Raw genomic sequence first — 14,477 nt, forward strand, 5'->3', positions numbered from 1 at the left:
GAAAAAGATGAGGAACAACAGAGAGAAAATGACACAAAGGGTCAGAGAGACAGAGAGAGAGAGAAGGGAAAAGTTCACGGGGGAAAAGGAGTGATGTGTTTCATGGAAAAGCTGTTTGTTACCGAGTCGCTCCTTTTCCATGTACTGTATTATGCCATATGTGGGAAGTGAACAAGGCTGGAACTCGGCCTGAGAACATCTGCCACGGACTTTAAAAGCCCTAATAATAGCACAGCTGGTGTCCCCAGCCTAATGAGCTCACCGCCCACGTGACTGCTCTTCCCTGGCAGCTCCTCCCCAGAAGGGAGGCGGCCAACAGCGGCCAGTCCCCACCTCTGCGCCCTCCCTCCCCCAGGCTTTATTTCCTTCGCAGCCTTCCCGAAGCCTTTCCCGACACCACCCCCACCCACTTTCCTGAACTCAGTTACCCCAATCCGGCAGTTCCTTTGGACAAAGACCTTCTTAACAGCAAAGGCACAGATCAGAAACATAACGGAGGCCACCACTACAAATCTTCTGGATATTAAAAGGATAATGGTTATGCCAATAAATTCAACAGCTTAGATGAAACGGACAACGTCCTTGAAACATACAACTTCCCAAAACTAACACAAGAGGAAAGAACAGATCTGAATAACCCCATATTTATTCAAGCAATGGAACTCCTAATGAAAAACTTTTCCAGATCCCAGGAAAGGCCAGTGTGCCATCAGTTGTGCCTTGACGCCAGGGTTCAGGGTCCCGGCCCCTCTAGCAGCCCTGGTGACGGGCTGGGGAAGCCGGTCTCTGGCAGGGAGGCTCTCAGCCAGCTTGACTTTCCCACTGACCACTGCGTGTTGCTAGGAGAAAACCATGCACAGCAAAATTGGCAAGGGGGTGGGGAGGATGTGAACAAAGAAGTGAGCTTTTACAAGGCTGGGAAGTTTTAACCCTCTCTGGTATAAGTTTTTGAAAGTAGTTCCCATATAGTACACTCTGAAAAGTCCTCTAGTACTTTGAAGAACCTACAGCTTGGCATCAGGAAGGGCGAGCATTTCAGCTCCTAAGGGGAAGCCCATCGGAAAGGGACAGAAAGGAGACTACAGCTGGCACTGATACCGTATCCATAGCAATTGGAGGAGGTGCTGAAAAATCTGGGATCCCCCCCCCCCTTCCCGCCCAGGCTCAGTCCAGGCAACATATCCTGACCACATAGAAGAGCCAAATGGGCATGATACATGGGACTTATTCACCAGAAAAAGACATAAAGAAGGCCACACTGCAGAAACCATGCATGGTAACATACAAAAGCATGGATGTGTTTGTAGGATGCAATATGGAGGCTAGCAAATTACTAGATTCTGCCCTGCCTACCCAGTAATTATATCCACAGCAATCACACGATTAGCTAAAAGGTGGGCAATCACGAACTTTTTTCTAGTATTAAACACTGTTACACACTAAAAGACAGGGTTTTATATCTTGGTAATGCCATGAACAAATTACCTGAGGCTTGACAATTTCCTGATTTGATTTCGAACATCAAGCCACTCTTGCCATAAGTTATCACAACAAAATTCACAGAAACCTAAAAAGAACAATTACAGTATCTGAAGGACCACCGTAAGTGCTTTTACACATTATTCCCTTTTGTCAGAATGTTTCATATGCTGAGAAGAATCCTCTCCAAGACACAACACAGTTGTTTCCATTCACAAAACACTGAAAAGCATTAACAGACTCAACTGCCATTCAGTCTTTACCAACCTGCCTTTTCACATTTTACTCTCTTGACTCAGTCAGACATCCAGGCCAAGACTATGGTTTTCAAGCCTCGCACTCCTCCTGCTCTGTCTTTGTGCCCACGGCAGTGCCCTGCCGAGCCACATGGGAGAATGAGGCAAAAGGAAAAATCAGTAATACAAATTCTGTCTCTACTACAAATGTTGATATTTTGTTCATCATCGATTTCTTCGCGCTAATTTAGATTTTTTAAGAAATACTGCACTAAAATATTATTTCTCTTGATTAAATTGTGGACCTTGGGCAAGTGGCTCTATCACATTGCCCAAGGCCTGGCCCCGGGCCACCGTGATAACAATACACCCTGCGTGAACCAATGAAAAACGAGTAAACACTCAGGCTTCATTAACTACCCCAAAGACTGGACAACAGCTGCCTTAAGGACCATGTACTAGGGGTGCGTGTATATGTTCTAAATGACCCTACGGGAGGGTGCGGGGGAACGATGGGATGGAAACCACAGATTAGGGCACTGTTAAATTCTGTGGAACAGCTAACTATCTTACGTCACGTTGCATTAAAATCTCATAGTTGCCAAATTCACTGGAAACTTTCATTGTCTTATGCATGCAGCACCATTAATTTCTCCTTACACACCCACCTTGCACGGTCAATACCTCCTTGTAGGTAACCACCACTATTCCGATCCTTACTATAGGTTAGTTTTGCCTGTGTTTGGACTTCCTGAAAATGGAATCGTCTGGAGTATACGTCTGTGTCTGCTCTCTCCAGCTCAACATTTTCTCTGTAGCACTCGTCTCTTTGTTGCATGTATCAATAGCTCATCCCTTTTTATTGCTGAGTAGTAGTCTGCTGTATGGATAAACCACGATTTTGTTTACACAATCATTAGTTAATAAACCTTTGCTTCTCCACTTGGGGGCTAACATGAGTAAAGCTGCTACTATCTGAGAAGGCAGCACGCGTTTCTGTGGAATATATGCCCAGGCGTGAATCTTGGCATCACAATGCATATGGTCAGCCTTAGTAAATATTGCCAATGTTCCAAGTGGTTGCTCTTCTTTGTACGTGGTGCGTGAGGTTTCCACTTGTTCCACATCCTCACCAGCGGTTAGTACTGCCAGGTTGCTTATTTTATCCATCGGGATGGGACTGCAGAAGTTACCTTTGCTAAAGCAAGCAATTTCCAATTCCCTCCAATTTTACCACGATTCCCCAGCTCTAACAGTAAACTGTAAACCCTCAAGGTACACGTATAAGAATTACAAGACAGTGCAGTAAAATCTCTAAATCTGCACTCACTAATTTCGGGAATTCATAAAACACGGACGCCCTTGAAATAAGCATACATGGTACTTGGCAAGAACACTTGCGAATGTTCCTGAAGGCCACAGGAATCCTCACAATCCACGTTACTGTGTTTACAAGGCTGAAGCCAGCATCTCCTCCGGAACAACTCCAAAAATATTTGCATACCAACTAAGGGTAAACAAACCCAAAGAACATGTTAGCTGTTATCTTACTGGGCCTCTCACAGCAGAGAGAACCCAGGAAACTCACTCCTTGCTGCGAGCACACTTTCTCTCCCCCAGCCCTTCTGGTCTCCTCCTGGTCGGCATCAGGGGGGAGTTCTTCACACGACATTACTAGTGTCTACACAGGGACGGTCCCCAAACCCTCCCCTCACACTCGAATCTCTCCCAAACCTCAGGCCCAGACGTCCCACTGCCCTGAACACCTCCACTGGGAAATCTCACAAACACACCCAACTCGGGACCTCCCAAACAGGACCCTGCACGTCTTAACCCCTGCACAACTGAGCTACCGCAGCGCGTTAGCCAATCAAAGATCTCAGCCTCGTCCTTGAGGCCACCCCTCCCGAACCTTACCACCATCTCTTCAAAGGGCAAGCCGTGTCTCCTCCGGGTCACCCAAAGGAATCCATCCACTTTACCCACACTATCACTCACTGCCCAGCTGAGGTCACCACCCTCTCTCACCTCTAGTCAAGCCAGAGCTCCGGCGCGCGTCTGTCATTCCGGTGGCGGATAAGGCTGGGGACCTCACACCTTCCTGGGCACGCTCACCCCGTGAAGCCGGCCGCCTCAGGACCCCCCCGCCCTGCCATGGCCTTCTCTTCGCCAAGTCTGCACGCTGCACCCCTGCTCTGCCCTACCGAACAAATGCGGGTGCAACTTCTGAGTCTGTGAGGGAAATTCTCACACTTGATTACGCTGAGATTCTCTGGCGTGCGGCCTCTTCCACCAGGATACCATAAAGGATTACGAGAAAGGATAAGTTTGATGATAAAATAACCAAACTCTCTTCTTTATTCCCCTTGTTCCCTTCCATAGGAGTATCATTTCTCTTCTAGTATCAAGAAACAGCTCGGCTAAAAGTTGTTCAAGTTAACACTCAACAGCTGCTATGACATTCCTCTTATAATCTCTTTTAATACCACAAACTATTTTCCTATCTTCCCAGTACAGTATAAACACACCTACCGCAACTGTCAGCAGTTTAAAGCCTATTTTCCCAGGGATTTGCTTGTCATACCTTTCATCTGTTAGAACAGCAAGAATATTCTGCTTGTCTTCTCAAACAGAAAGATATTTTCTCAAACACTTAACACCAAACTACATTCCTTGCAGAAGAGACCTTGGAAATGTGTTGCTATTTGTGTCCAAATATCAAGTCTAAAGGGATTTTTCTCTGATCCCTCGGGATCCTTGCAAAGTGAACCGTTTCTTCTCGAAGCCAAAAGGAGGGAAGTTCATTGTCAAGTGAGCAAAATCCACAGCCCACATCACTGCCTTAGGTCACGGGGGCTATTCCTGTGAGTACCATAAAGACAAAGGCCCACACCCTTGGGCTGTGGCACAGGCTGCGTGCTCTGAAATGACTTGTGACGAACACATCATAAGTTCAATAACAATAATAATGGCCAACACAAAATGTTTACTGTGAGCCACGCATACACATTAATTCACGTAATCCCCTTAATGGCCATATGACATTATCGTACAAGGTAATAATTCAGAAATTGGCTGCCCCAAACAGGAGTTTTTGCCAGTTTCAACACATCTAACCCTGAAAAAGCACCAATCTTAAAGGGAAAAAAAGAACATGGCTCCAAACATATCAAGAGCGTGCTACAGTTTATCCCAACAAATTATTAAATCTGGAGGATTTTATTTTTTTAATGAATAGAAATAAGGCTATGCCCCACTCAAGCACATAAAACTATATAATTCCCATACGATTCAGCATTTCATTCAAAACATATTCTAGATGCAAAGGTTGAAATGGAATACCCACCTTCTGGATGACACTTCCCTACTACCGAAGCCAGTAAACCAATTGTCTCAGAAATTCTGCGTCCAACTGGAACACTCACAGACACACCACCAGTGACTCATACGTGTAACAAATTGCTCATTTTCCTTCTCCCCACCTTTCCTCAAAATCATTATACGGCCATCCTTGAATCATAGGTTTGGTTTTTTGTTTGTTGGTTGGTGTTTTTAGTCCCCTGGCACAAAGCTCATCGATCCCAACTACGTAATATGACAAGAATCTGTCTGCCACTTTAGTTTAAATAAATCTCCAATTTTCTTCCCAGATTTGAAAAAAAATTTTTTTTAAAGATTTTTATTTATTTGAGAGAGAGACACAGTGAGCATGAGAGAGAGAGAGCAAGCAGAAGCAGGGGGGCAGAGCAGGAGAGGGAGAGGCAGACATCCTGCTGAGCAGGGAGCCTGATGCGGGGACTTGATTCCAGGACCCCAGGATCATGACCCGAGCCGAAGGCAGACACTTAACCAACTGAGCCACCCAGATTGAAATTCTGCAATGTGGGCAAGACCTACAGTTTTGGAGCTGACATTATAACTATGTTGCCAGACTTCTGCAGATATCAGACCGCCAAACACCTCTACTCCAAGGCAAGGTCCAACAGGCAAATCAAATTTATTTTTAGAATCCTGGACTCAGAATCACAAAATGTGATGTCCTGTCTTACTGAGTAGCCTTTCCACTGTTGTCCTCCTTGTTCCCCCAACTCACACACACAAATTTCCACTCAAAATAAGAAAGGAGAGGGAAGCATGGGAGGAAAGACCATAAACTCACAGACTCTAAAATACTAGCAGCTCCTAGAAAACTTATTCATCTGAGTCTCACCACACTTACTAAGTAAATTCAGTGTGACGCCCACAGAGTTAAACAGCAATCAGGAGCAAGGATCGAAGCAAGAGTTCCACTTTTCAGGAATTCCCCACAGCTCAAAGCCAGGCAAAGACCGTAGCTAGTGCTGGGAGAAGATCAGAATAAAGAAAAGGGACTCGAAAGACACAACCCCCATCACCCCCATTAGGATGGCTATTATCAAAGAAAGAAAGAACAAAACTGAATATAACAAGCGTTGGTGAGAATGTGGAGAAATTGGAACACTTGTGTGTTCCTGGTAGGAAAATAAAATGGGTCAGCCAATGAGAAAAATGGTATGGCATGTCCTCAAAAATTACACAGAATTACCGCCAGACCCAGCAATTCCACTTGTGGGCATGCACCCCAGAGAAGGTAAAGCAAGGACGCAAACAGATACCTGTTCACCCACGTTCATAGCAGCATTATTCACAACAGCCAAAAGGTGGAAGCAACCCACGTGTCCAAAGATGGATAAAAGGATAAACAACATGTGGTCCATACACACAATGGAATACTATTCAGCCTTAAAAAGGGCTGAAATTCTGATACATGCTACATGGGTGGACTATGAAGATATTATGCTAAGCGAGAAAAGCCAGATACAAAACAACAAATATTGTACAATGCCTCTTAAATGAGGCACCTAGAGTGGTAAACTCATAGAGACAGAAAGTAGAAGAATGGTGGTTGGCGGAGGCTGGAGTGACGGGGGAATGGGGAGTTGGGGTTTAATGGGTACAGACTGGCAGCTGGGGAAGACGGAAAAGTTCGTTTTTTTTTTTTAGATGGAAAAGTTCTGGGGATGGATGGAAGTGCTATCTGTACACGTGAATGTATTTAACACCATGAAACTGTACACTGAAAAACCGCTAAAATGGTCAATTTTGTTATATATACTGACCACAACTTTTTGGAAAAGAATAAAAGCTGATCATTACATTAGAGATTTCCTTTCCTTTTTAACTTTTTTGTATTTTCCTTTTTAAGATTTTATTTGAGAGACAGAGAGAGAGGGCAAGAGAGCACAAGTGGGGGAGAGGGAGAAGGAGGCTCCCCGACGAGCAGGGAGCCCGATGTAGGACTCAATCCCAGGACCCCAGGATCGTGACCTGAGCTGAAGGCAGACACTTAACCAACTGAGCCACCCAGGCACCCTTAGAGATCTCCTTTCATCTCTCAGACTGGGATCTTGGGCACCTCCAGGGCAAGAAAGGAGAATTCTGCAAAGGCGTGTTGTCTGCGCCCATCCCCACAAGTTTACAGACGGAGGACCCTAGGCTGAGAGCTCTGTACCTGCTAGGAAAGCAGTACAGAAGAAGGGAGGTTGAGAAAGGTTACCTATATATGGAGTCAGATCCACCTCCCTTCTCTCTAGCTTCCACCTTGCCTAGTGATGCCCCAAGCATATGACCCAGCACTTCCGATCTGCTCAACAAAGAGGAGGTGAGTGTGTGAGTAGCTGGGTCAACTCCATGGCTAGAACTTAGGGACAACCACATCATCACTACTCTGGCATATTTTTAAGAACCTGAAACATCACCCAATGTTTTAGGTGTGCGTTGTGGCAGGGAGGGTAAATAACTGGCCACATTTTGGACTGCTTTTCCTCACTGCTGACTGACAATGACAGCTTGTGCCCTCCCTCCTGGGATCTTCCCATTTTACCATTCAGTGCGCACAATATAAGGGAAGAGGTGGGCGTTGGGGAGGGACCGGGTTCAGCAATCTCTTCTGAGAAACCCCAGCCCCTTTCCTTTTGGAGAGGTCAAGAGGTGGAATTCAACCTTGAGCACCAACTCTCCCACGTAGGGCAGGGAACAAGTGTGTACTGGCCATTTGTTTTTCCCAACATATGCGAAGTCTGGCCTTGTGCATGGGGAAAGAATATTCTGGGGAACCACGAAGAGGTGAAGAGATCTCTGAGCATCAACACCACCTGAGGATCTGTTAAAAACGGAGATTCATGGGGCGCCGGGGTGGCTCAGTCAGTTAAGCATCGATTGGACTCTTGATCTCGGTTCAGGTCTTGACCTCTCGGTTGTGAGTTCAAGCCCGGCATTGGGCTCCAAGCTGGGCATGGAGCCTACTTAAAAAAAACATAAAAATATAAAAAGAAGAAAATAAAATGCAGATGCACATTTAGCAAGTCTGGGGTGGCAGGGTCTGAGGTTGTGCAGGGCTAACAAGGTCCCAGGTAATGCTGACGGGCTGCAAGCCCACCTGCCACAGGCTGGGTAGGGAAGCCTCACACTCCTGCAACCAGCTGGAGCCAGGACAGCAGGGAGCAAAACCCAGGCACAAACAGCACCATCAGGATCTTCCTCTCGTGAGCATCGCCCTCCTCCACCCAGGCCAGGGCCAAGTGGTCCCACCGCGAACCTGGACTCTTGGTCCCCTTTGGAAGAACTAGCAAAAATGAAATTCTTCCTCCCTACTCCCCCCTGGCAAAATTTTCCAAAGCTGGGGCGCCTGGGTGGCTAAGTCATTAAGTGTCTGCCTTCGGCTCAGGTCATGATACCAGCATTCTGGGATCAAGCCCCTCATCGGGCTCCCTGCTCAGCAGGAAGGCTGCTTCTCACTCTCCCACTCCCCCTGCTTGTGTTCCCTCTCTCGCCGCCTCTCTCTGTCAAATAAATAAAATCTTCAAAAAAATGTTTTTTCCCAAAACTCTTCTGACAACTTCAAGGGCAGCTTCTGCACTTCGTTGCTCACCTGCTCCCCCTGGTTCAGATTCCTGATTCAATAACCCAAGGGAAGCCAAACCTAGTCTAACATTCTAACGGGAGATGGTAGGTGTTTGACCACATCCCCAACTGGAAATTATTTGAGAAGGAGCATAATAAAAAGAAGCAAACCTACACTAGGTCCTACCTTCTCTACTTTTTGCAAAACTTAAAAAGTGAGAGCTTGCAGAACGCTACCCTCGAAAAAATCCAGGCCCACAGCACATGCTGGTGATGTAAAGAACTGCCCAGAAGGACTTTTCAATTTTACCAAAACCACCAGAGGAACTGATGGAGAACTTCGAAAATCCCAGGGTTCTGCATTTGCAGAGATGCTTTTTCTCTCTAAGCCTGGAGAAGAAAAATCAAAACCCTTACCCTTATCCCAATTAATACCCATTTTAAGTGACATGTACAAACCTGCATCTATGTAATCCAACGTAGGATTTGCTAATAGCTAATCTGTGTGAACATAACTCAGGAGACAGCAGCATTTTTTAATCAACATAATCTCACTATCCAGTAACTATGTCTGGTCACTAAGGGGGCGTGCAATAAAAAAAAGAAGGGCTCTGAATGGTATTCTACAAGGGATGCCTTCTAGAAAAAGTCAAACCACTTCATCCAAAGGTTCACAGTTATTTTCAACAAATTCTTAGAGGTAAAAAAAAAAAAAAGACTTCAAAGTCCCCTGAATACCCAGAGCATGGTCTTCCTTAACATCCAAATTCAGATAATTTATACTCTGGTGGTTCTTTAATTCACTAACATACCCTTGGATATTGGAGCACCCTTCTCACCTCTAGGACGGAGATGACCTCCTGCTTTGAAAAGTCCATGGACATCATGAAGTCTGGAACTAGCAGAACCCCTAGAAATAATCCAGTTCCAAGATTCTCAAATTGGGGTACACAAACTTATGCTGCAGGGAGCCCCCAGGGCCTTGGGGAAAGTAAGGTGCATCTTCCTTTAGTGCTTTTTGAATCAAGACAACAACTTAAAGCATTTTTATATTAGAACAAACAGATGAATCCTGCATCCTATTCTCCATCAAAGGAATCCATGAATGCGCATTGAAAAATTCCCTGAAAAGTGCCAGAAACCTCAGGCTGCACCCCCAAGTCCCCTTTTCCAGGGTTCCTTTGCCCTGCAGATTATGGGGCAGGTTTAGGAAGCATCAGTATGATCCAGTTCACAGCTTGAGATCTGGCTGTGAGTGGCCACTAGGAGAAGTCACTGCCCTGTGTTAGTCTTCAAAGAGATTTACAGCCCTCCTCCCACTAACCAGGTGAGGCTGGGAGCAGCCCTTCCTCAAATGCAGGACCAGAAGCCCAAACAAGGATGCTAAGAGCTTGCCTTTCACCTGTGTGCCACCCCCTTCCACCTCAGGTGCACTCCTAACAAACACATAATTAAATGAGCTTCTCAGTGAATCATAAAGCCACTCGTCCCTCCATAAAACACATGTCAAAGCATTTCTTTAAGCAGCTGCACATCACTGGCATTATACATAGCTCAGAGGCATCCAGATTTACACATATGCTATTAGTTACTGTCTCTTCACTAAAGCCTTGAATTTTTCAGCACCGCAGGTGGCCTCCATTTGGATACACCTAATAAGGAGGCAAGTCAGAATGGGTAGTATTTGTTCCAAAAAATGGGAGGAGGAACCAGAAGGCCCATTCAACGGTGTGTCTGTAGATAAAAGACACTCCCTCAAAACTAAGAAATAAAATCTAAAAACCTATGTGAGATGGTCAACCCAAGAGTCATCTAGCAATTACAGAGACCTACTGTGTGGCCAGTTCAGAGGCTGGGGTGGGGCTCAGAGAGCAATGACTGGAAGGAAGTCCACATCAGACGGCAAATGGGAATGTGCTGTTGGTTGGGAAACTGAAAGTTTAGGAACTTCTTTCAGTGCAAATATTGCTCTTTTATTTTCACAGTCCCCTTTTGGGGGAGGGGGGAGTGGGAGAATCTTAAGCAGGCTCCAGCCCAGCGCAGCGCCTGATGTGGGGCTCAAACTCACAACCCTGAGATCATGACCTGAGCTGAAATCAAGAGTCAGACACTTAGCGGACTGAGCCCCCCAGGCGCCCCTCAAAACCCTTTTACATGATCTGATTGGACCTTCACAGCAAACTTGTAAGAAAGATAATTAGTATTATAATATCTGCTTTATTTAACACTGTTAGGGCTGAAAAAGGTTACCAAGTCACACACCTAGTCATGTTGGAATGAGAACTGAAAACCCTCCCACATCATTTAGTCAAACTTTTACAAACACTTTCATTTAAAACTCTCTTTAATCCTTGTAACAATCCAATGAGGTTTGTTTGCTCCGGGGAGGCAGGCAATCTCTCAGAGAAGGGAAAGCCAGGTTAGAGAGGTTAAATAAGGGCCCAAGGTCACAAAGCCAGTAAAGAGAGAGGAGCTGGAATCTGAATCCAGGTTTTCCACTCAAAGGCCTGTGTCGTAGGGTGCCTGGGTGGGTCAGTCTGTTAACAGCAGACTGATTTAGGCTCTGGTCATGGTCTTGGGGTCCTGGGATGGACCTCCCCCCACCATCAGGCTCAGTGCTTGGTGGGGAGTCTGCTTGAGGATTCTATTTCCCCCTCCCTCTCCTCCTCCTGCTCCCCCCATGCTCTGGCATGAGCACACACTCTCTGTCTCAAGTAAATAAATAATCTTAACAACAACAACAAAAAAGACCTGTGACCTTTTATTTTTTTATTTAAATATTTTATTTACTTATTTTGAGAGAGAGAGAGAGAGAGAGAGAGAGGACAAGCAGAGGGGAGGGGCAGAGGGAGAAGCAGACTCCCCGCTCAGCAGGAAGCCCAATGCGGGACTCAATCCCAGGACCCCAGGATTATGACCTGAGCTGAAGGCAGATGCCTAACCAACTGAGCCACCCTGGTGCCCTGGCCTGTGTCCTTTTAGGAGGAATGTGAGTAACAGCCTGGGGAAGAGACACCCTCCAGGAAGAGCTGGGGATGGGAAACTAAATCTCAAAGGCCGCTAGGGAGTCAAACAGGAACCGGCTCATGCTGGGGTCAAGCAGAGACCCAATTCTTGCCAAACCTGCTGCACATGGACTGAGGCTTTCTAACCAGGCTCAGCAACCCCCAGCCCTGCTCAGCTCTCCAGGCGGCTCAGCCCACACTTGTCTGGGAACCTCTCTGATGAATCTGGGGTCAGAGATCAAAGGGCACACAAGTGTGATCTTTCCAAACCAAGAAAGAGAGGAAGGTGCCGTCTGTCACTCCAGGTCCAACTCTGAACCTGCCCGGCACACTCCCTGCCTGTCAGGGCGCTGGGGCATGGGGGGTACCATCCCCAGTGCAGACTGCTCAGGGCTGAGCATTGCTCAGTCTGGCCACCTCCCTCTCTGCTACTCTTGCAGTTGCAAACTGAAAAGGACCCTGTTCCTAACTTGTCTCCTGTCTGTCACTCCTTGCCACAGATAAACAAAAGATGCTCCAGGAAAGGGTACCCATCCTACCTACACACTTGCAGACATTTACACAGTTGCTTGAAGCAATTAAGTTCTAGTGAGGAATATCAGAGAACAACTTTTTAAAAAAGAAATCCGAGGCCTCAACACTCATACTTCATTCAGAGTTGCTCCAAGTGAACGCTGATCGTTTCTGAGCAAGTGCAGGGAAGGGCTTGAAGCACAGAGGCTTCAAGGGCTCGTGTGCATCCAGCGCCAGCCTGGGGAGCAGCTGGGCTTTTGACTTGGGCTTCCCTAAACACAACTTCACAAAAGAAGAAACTACACTTCATCACATTTGTTTTTACCTGCAAGAGGCTGACCTTGGAGTTTCGAAAACGATTTAAAAACCCATGTCAAAAAAGTGACAAAAGTAAACTTGTTAAGTCTCAGAACTGAAAGGAAGGTTCCTAAAAGCCACCCGTTCGGTCCCAGACACACTCATTAGATGTAATTTACATTAGTTTCGCGGGTGAGTGGGAACCGGGGTGCTGCTCACTCTCTGGCCTGGCTCAGCTCGGGGCTCTTTGAAGGTCGCCTCACTGTCATCTCGGAGTGCCGATGCCCGGAATCCAGGCCACGCGGTGTGACCGACACCATGCCCTATGGTCACCTTTTGGGGCGCCGCGAGGGTCTCCCTCAGGTGCGGTCAATGCAAGAGGGGTACTGCCCCTCAGGGTCCCGGAGCCCGGCCTCTCCCGCCGCCACCACCACATCACGCGCCCACACTCTGCGAATACTCGTGCCCCTCCCCTCCCAGCCCCCAAGCCCGATGCGCGGACCCAGGTCTTACCCGCGAGAGGCGCAGGGAGCGCGGCCCCGGAGCAGGCGCGGTCCCGGGAGCCTCCCGAGAGGGGCTCCCCGGGCGCTCGGCTCTGCTGGCCGCCTCCTCTTCGTTGTCCTCGGCCCGGCCCCGGCCGCCCGGCGGCTCCAGTTCCCTCCGCAGCAGCCGGCCGGGCGGCACCGGGGTGCACGCGGCGGGGTTCGGCTTCGGCGCCCCCTCCTCCTGCTGCCCGCCGCCGACTTGGCGCTCGCGGGCTCGGGGTCCGCGGTTCCGGGACGCGGGGGTCGTCGGGGTGCTCGGGCTGCCCCGCGCTCCCTCCCGCGCGCAGCCCCTCTCCGGGGGGCGCCTCGCTCGCGGGCGTCACGGGCTCGGGGCGCGCGGGGACGGCGGTGGGGTGGGCCCCGGGGCGGCGGGCGGGGGCGCTGCTGCGGACGCGGGCACTGATGCGAGCGCCGCGGCGCGGCCTCTCGCCATGGCTCCCCCGCGGGCGGGCGGTTCGCACCTCCCCTCCGCGCTGCCGTCACCGCCCGACGCGCGCCGAGCCCTCCCCTTCCACTGCCCCGCCCGCCTGCCGGCCTGCGCCGCCACCTGCGGGCCGCCCTCCAGGAAGCTCGCCCGGCTGAGCGCGCCCCAGGAGCCAGAAGCCGCGCCCCTCCGCCCTGCTACCGCGGCCCTTGGCCCGCCCTGCGCTTTTACCTGAGCCGCGGGGCTCGGGAAAGTACCCCGAGGACTACCTGGGTGGGGAAAAGCTATCACACCGCTCCCCGCGCGCTTATTTCCTTCTAGCGCTTTTTGGAGTCCGTCTAGGGTCAGTCTAAGGGGAGCATGGGACTTACACGTGCACTGTTTGCCCCTAAAGCAGTGGAAGTCCAGGCGTTGCGTTCCTGCAGGTTGGGCAGTCTCCTAAGAAGCAACCCTGAGGCTTAAGCAGGGGGAGGACAGAGCCGGGTGCTGGCGGGTGACGGTGGAGGAAGGGTATGTCGGTGGACAGTCTGAACAAAATACCACCGACATTGCGGTCGGGGGGAGGCCGAAGGTGGGGGCTGGGGGGACGGAATCAGAAAAGGATCCAGGAAGTAAGTGCTCACAGGGCACTGTATTATGCAAATCACTGGTGGACCGTTTAACGCGGAACAACCCACATTAGCTCATTTTCAGTTGGGGCTGCTGAGTGTGCTACTTCGGCCCAGTCTCTGCCCAAAGGTCGTAGAGGACATTGAGAAGACACGGAGAACACTGACCAGAACCAAAGACGTAAGAAAGCTGAGCCGTAGAAAACCTGGTTTCAAACACTGGAAGGGGACTCGAAGTGTGCGGTAAAGATTCGTTCAGGCAAGAATCATCACTGGATGCTAACACTAGAGTGGATTTTATTGGAGAGCAGACATTTGCTTGGCTTAATGCGTCTCTCCATAGACGGTTTAGGCTCATTCACAACAAGGGGGAAATATTTACCAAGGAGCAGGCGGACAACACCTTGACCGGGTGATCAAAATTAGCATTACCAGTGAGAGTAGATGGA

General features: G+C 48.8%; 1 protein-coding gene across 2 annotated transcripts in view; it reads right to left on the reverse strand.

Moving 5' to 3' along the window:
- The window catches only part of TRAK1 (trafficking kinesin protein 1), a 180,451-nt gene extending 167,073 nt beyond the window's left edge, over positions 1 to 13,378 (reverse strand). For both annotated transcript variants that reach the window (XM_026496797.4, XM_048215966.2), the window contains exon 1: positions 12,965 to 13,378. The gene's annotated coding sequence lies outside the window, so the exon portion shown is untranslated. The remainder of the gene's footprint in view (positions 1 to 12,964) is intronic.
- Positions 13,379 to 14,477: the final 1,099 nt, after the last annotated feature.

This window comes from Ursus arctos, unplaced genomic scaffold (genome assembly GCF_023065955.2).
Source record: "Ursus arctos isolate Adak ecotype North America unplaced genomic scaffold, UrsArc2.0 scaffold_20, whole genome shotgun sequence".
In the NCBI taxonomy this organism is placed as follows: domain Eukaryota; kingdom Metazoa; phylum Chordata; class Mammalia; order Carnivora; family Ursidae; genus Ursus; species Ursus arctos.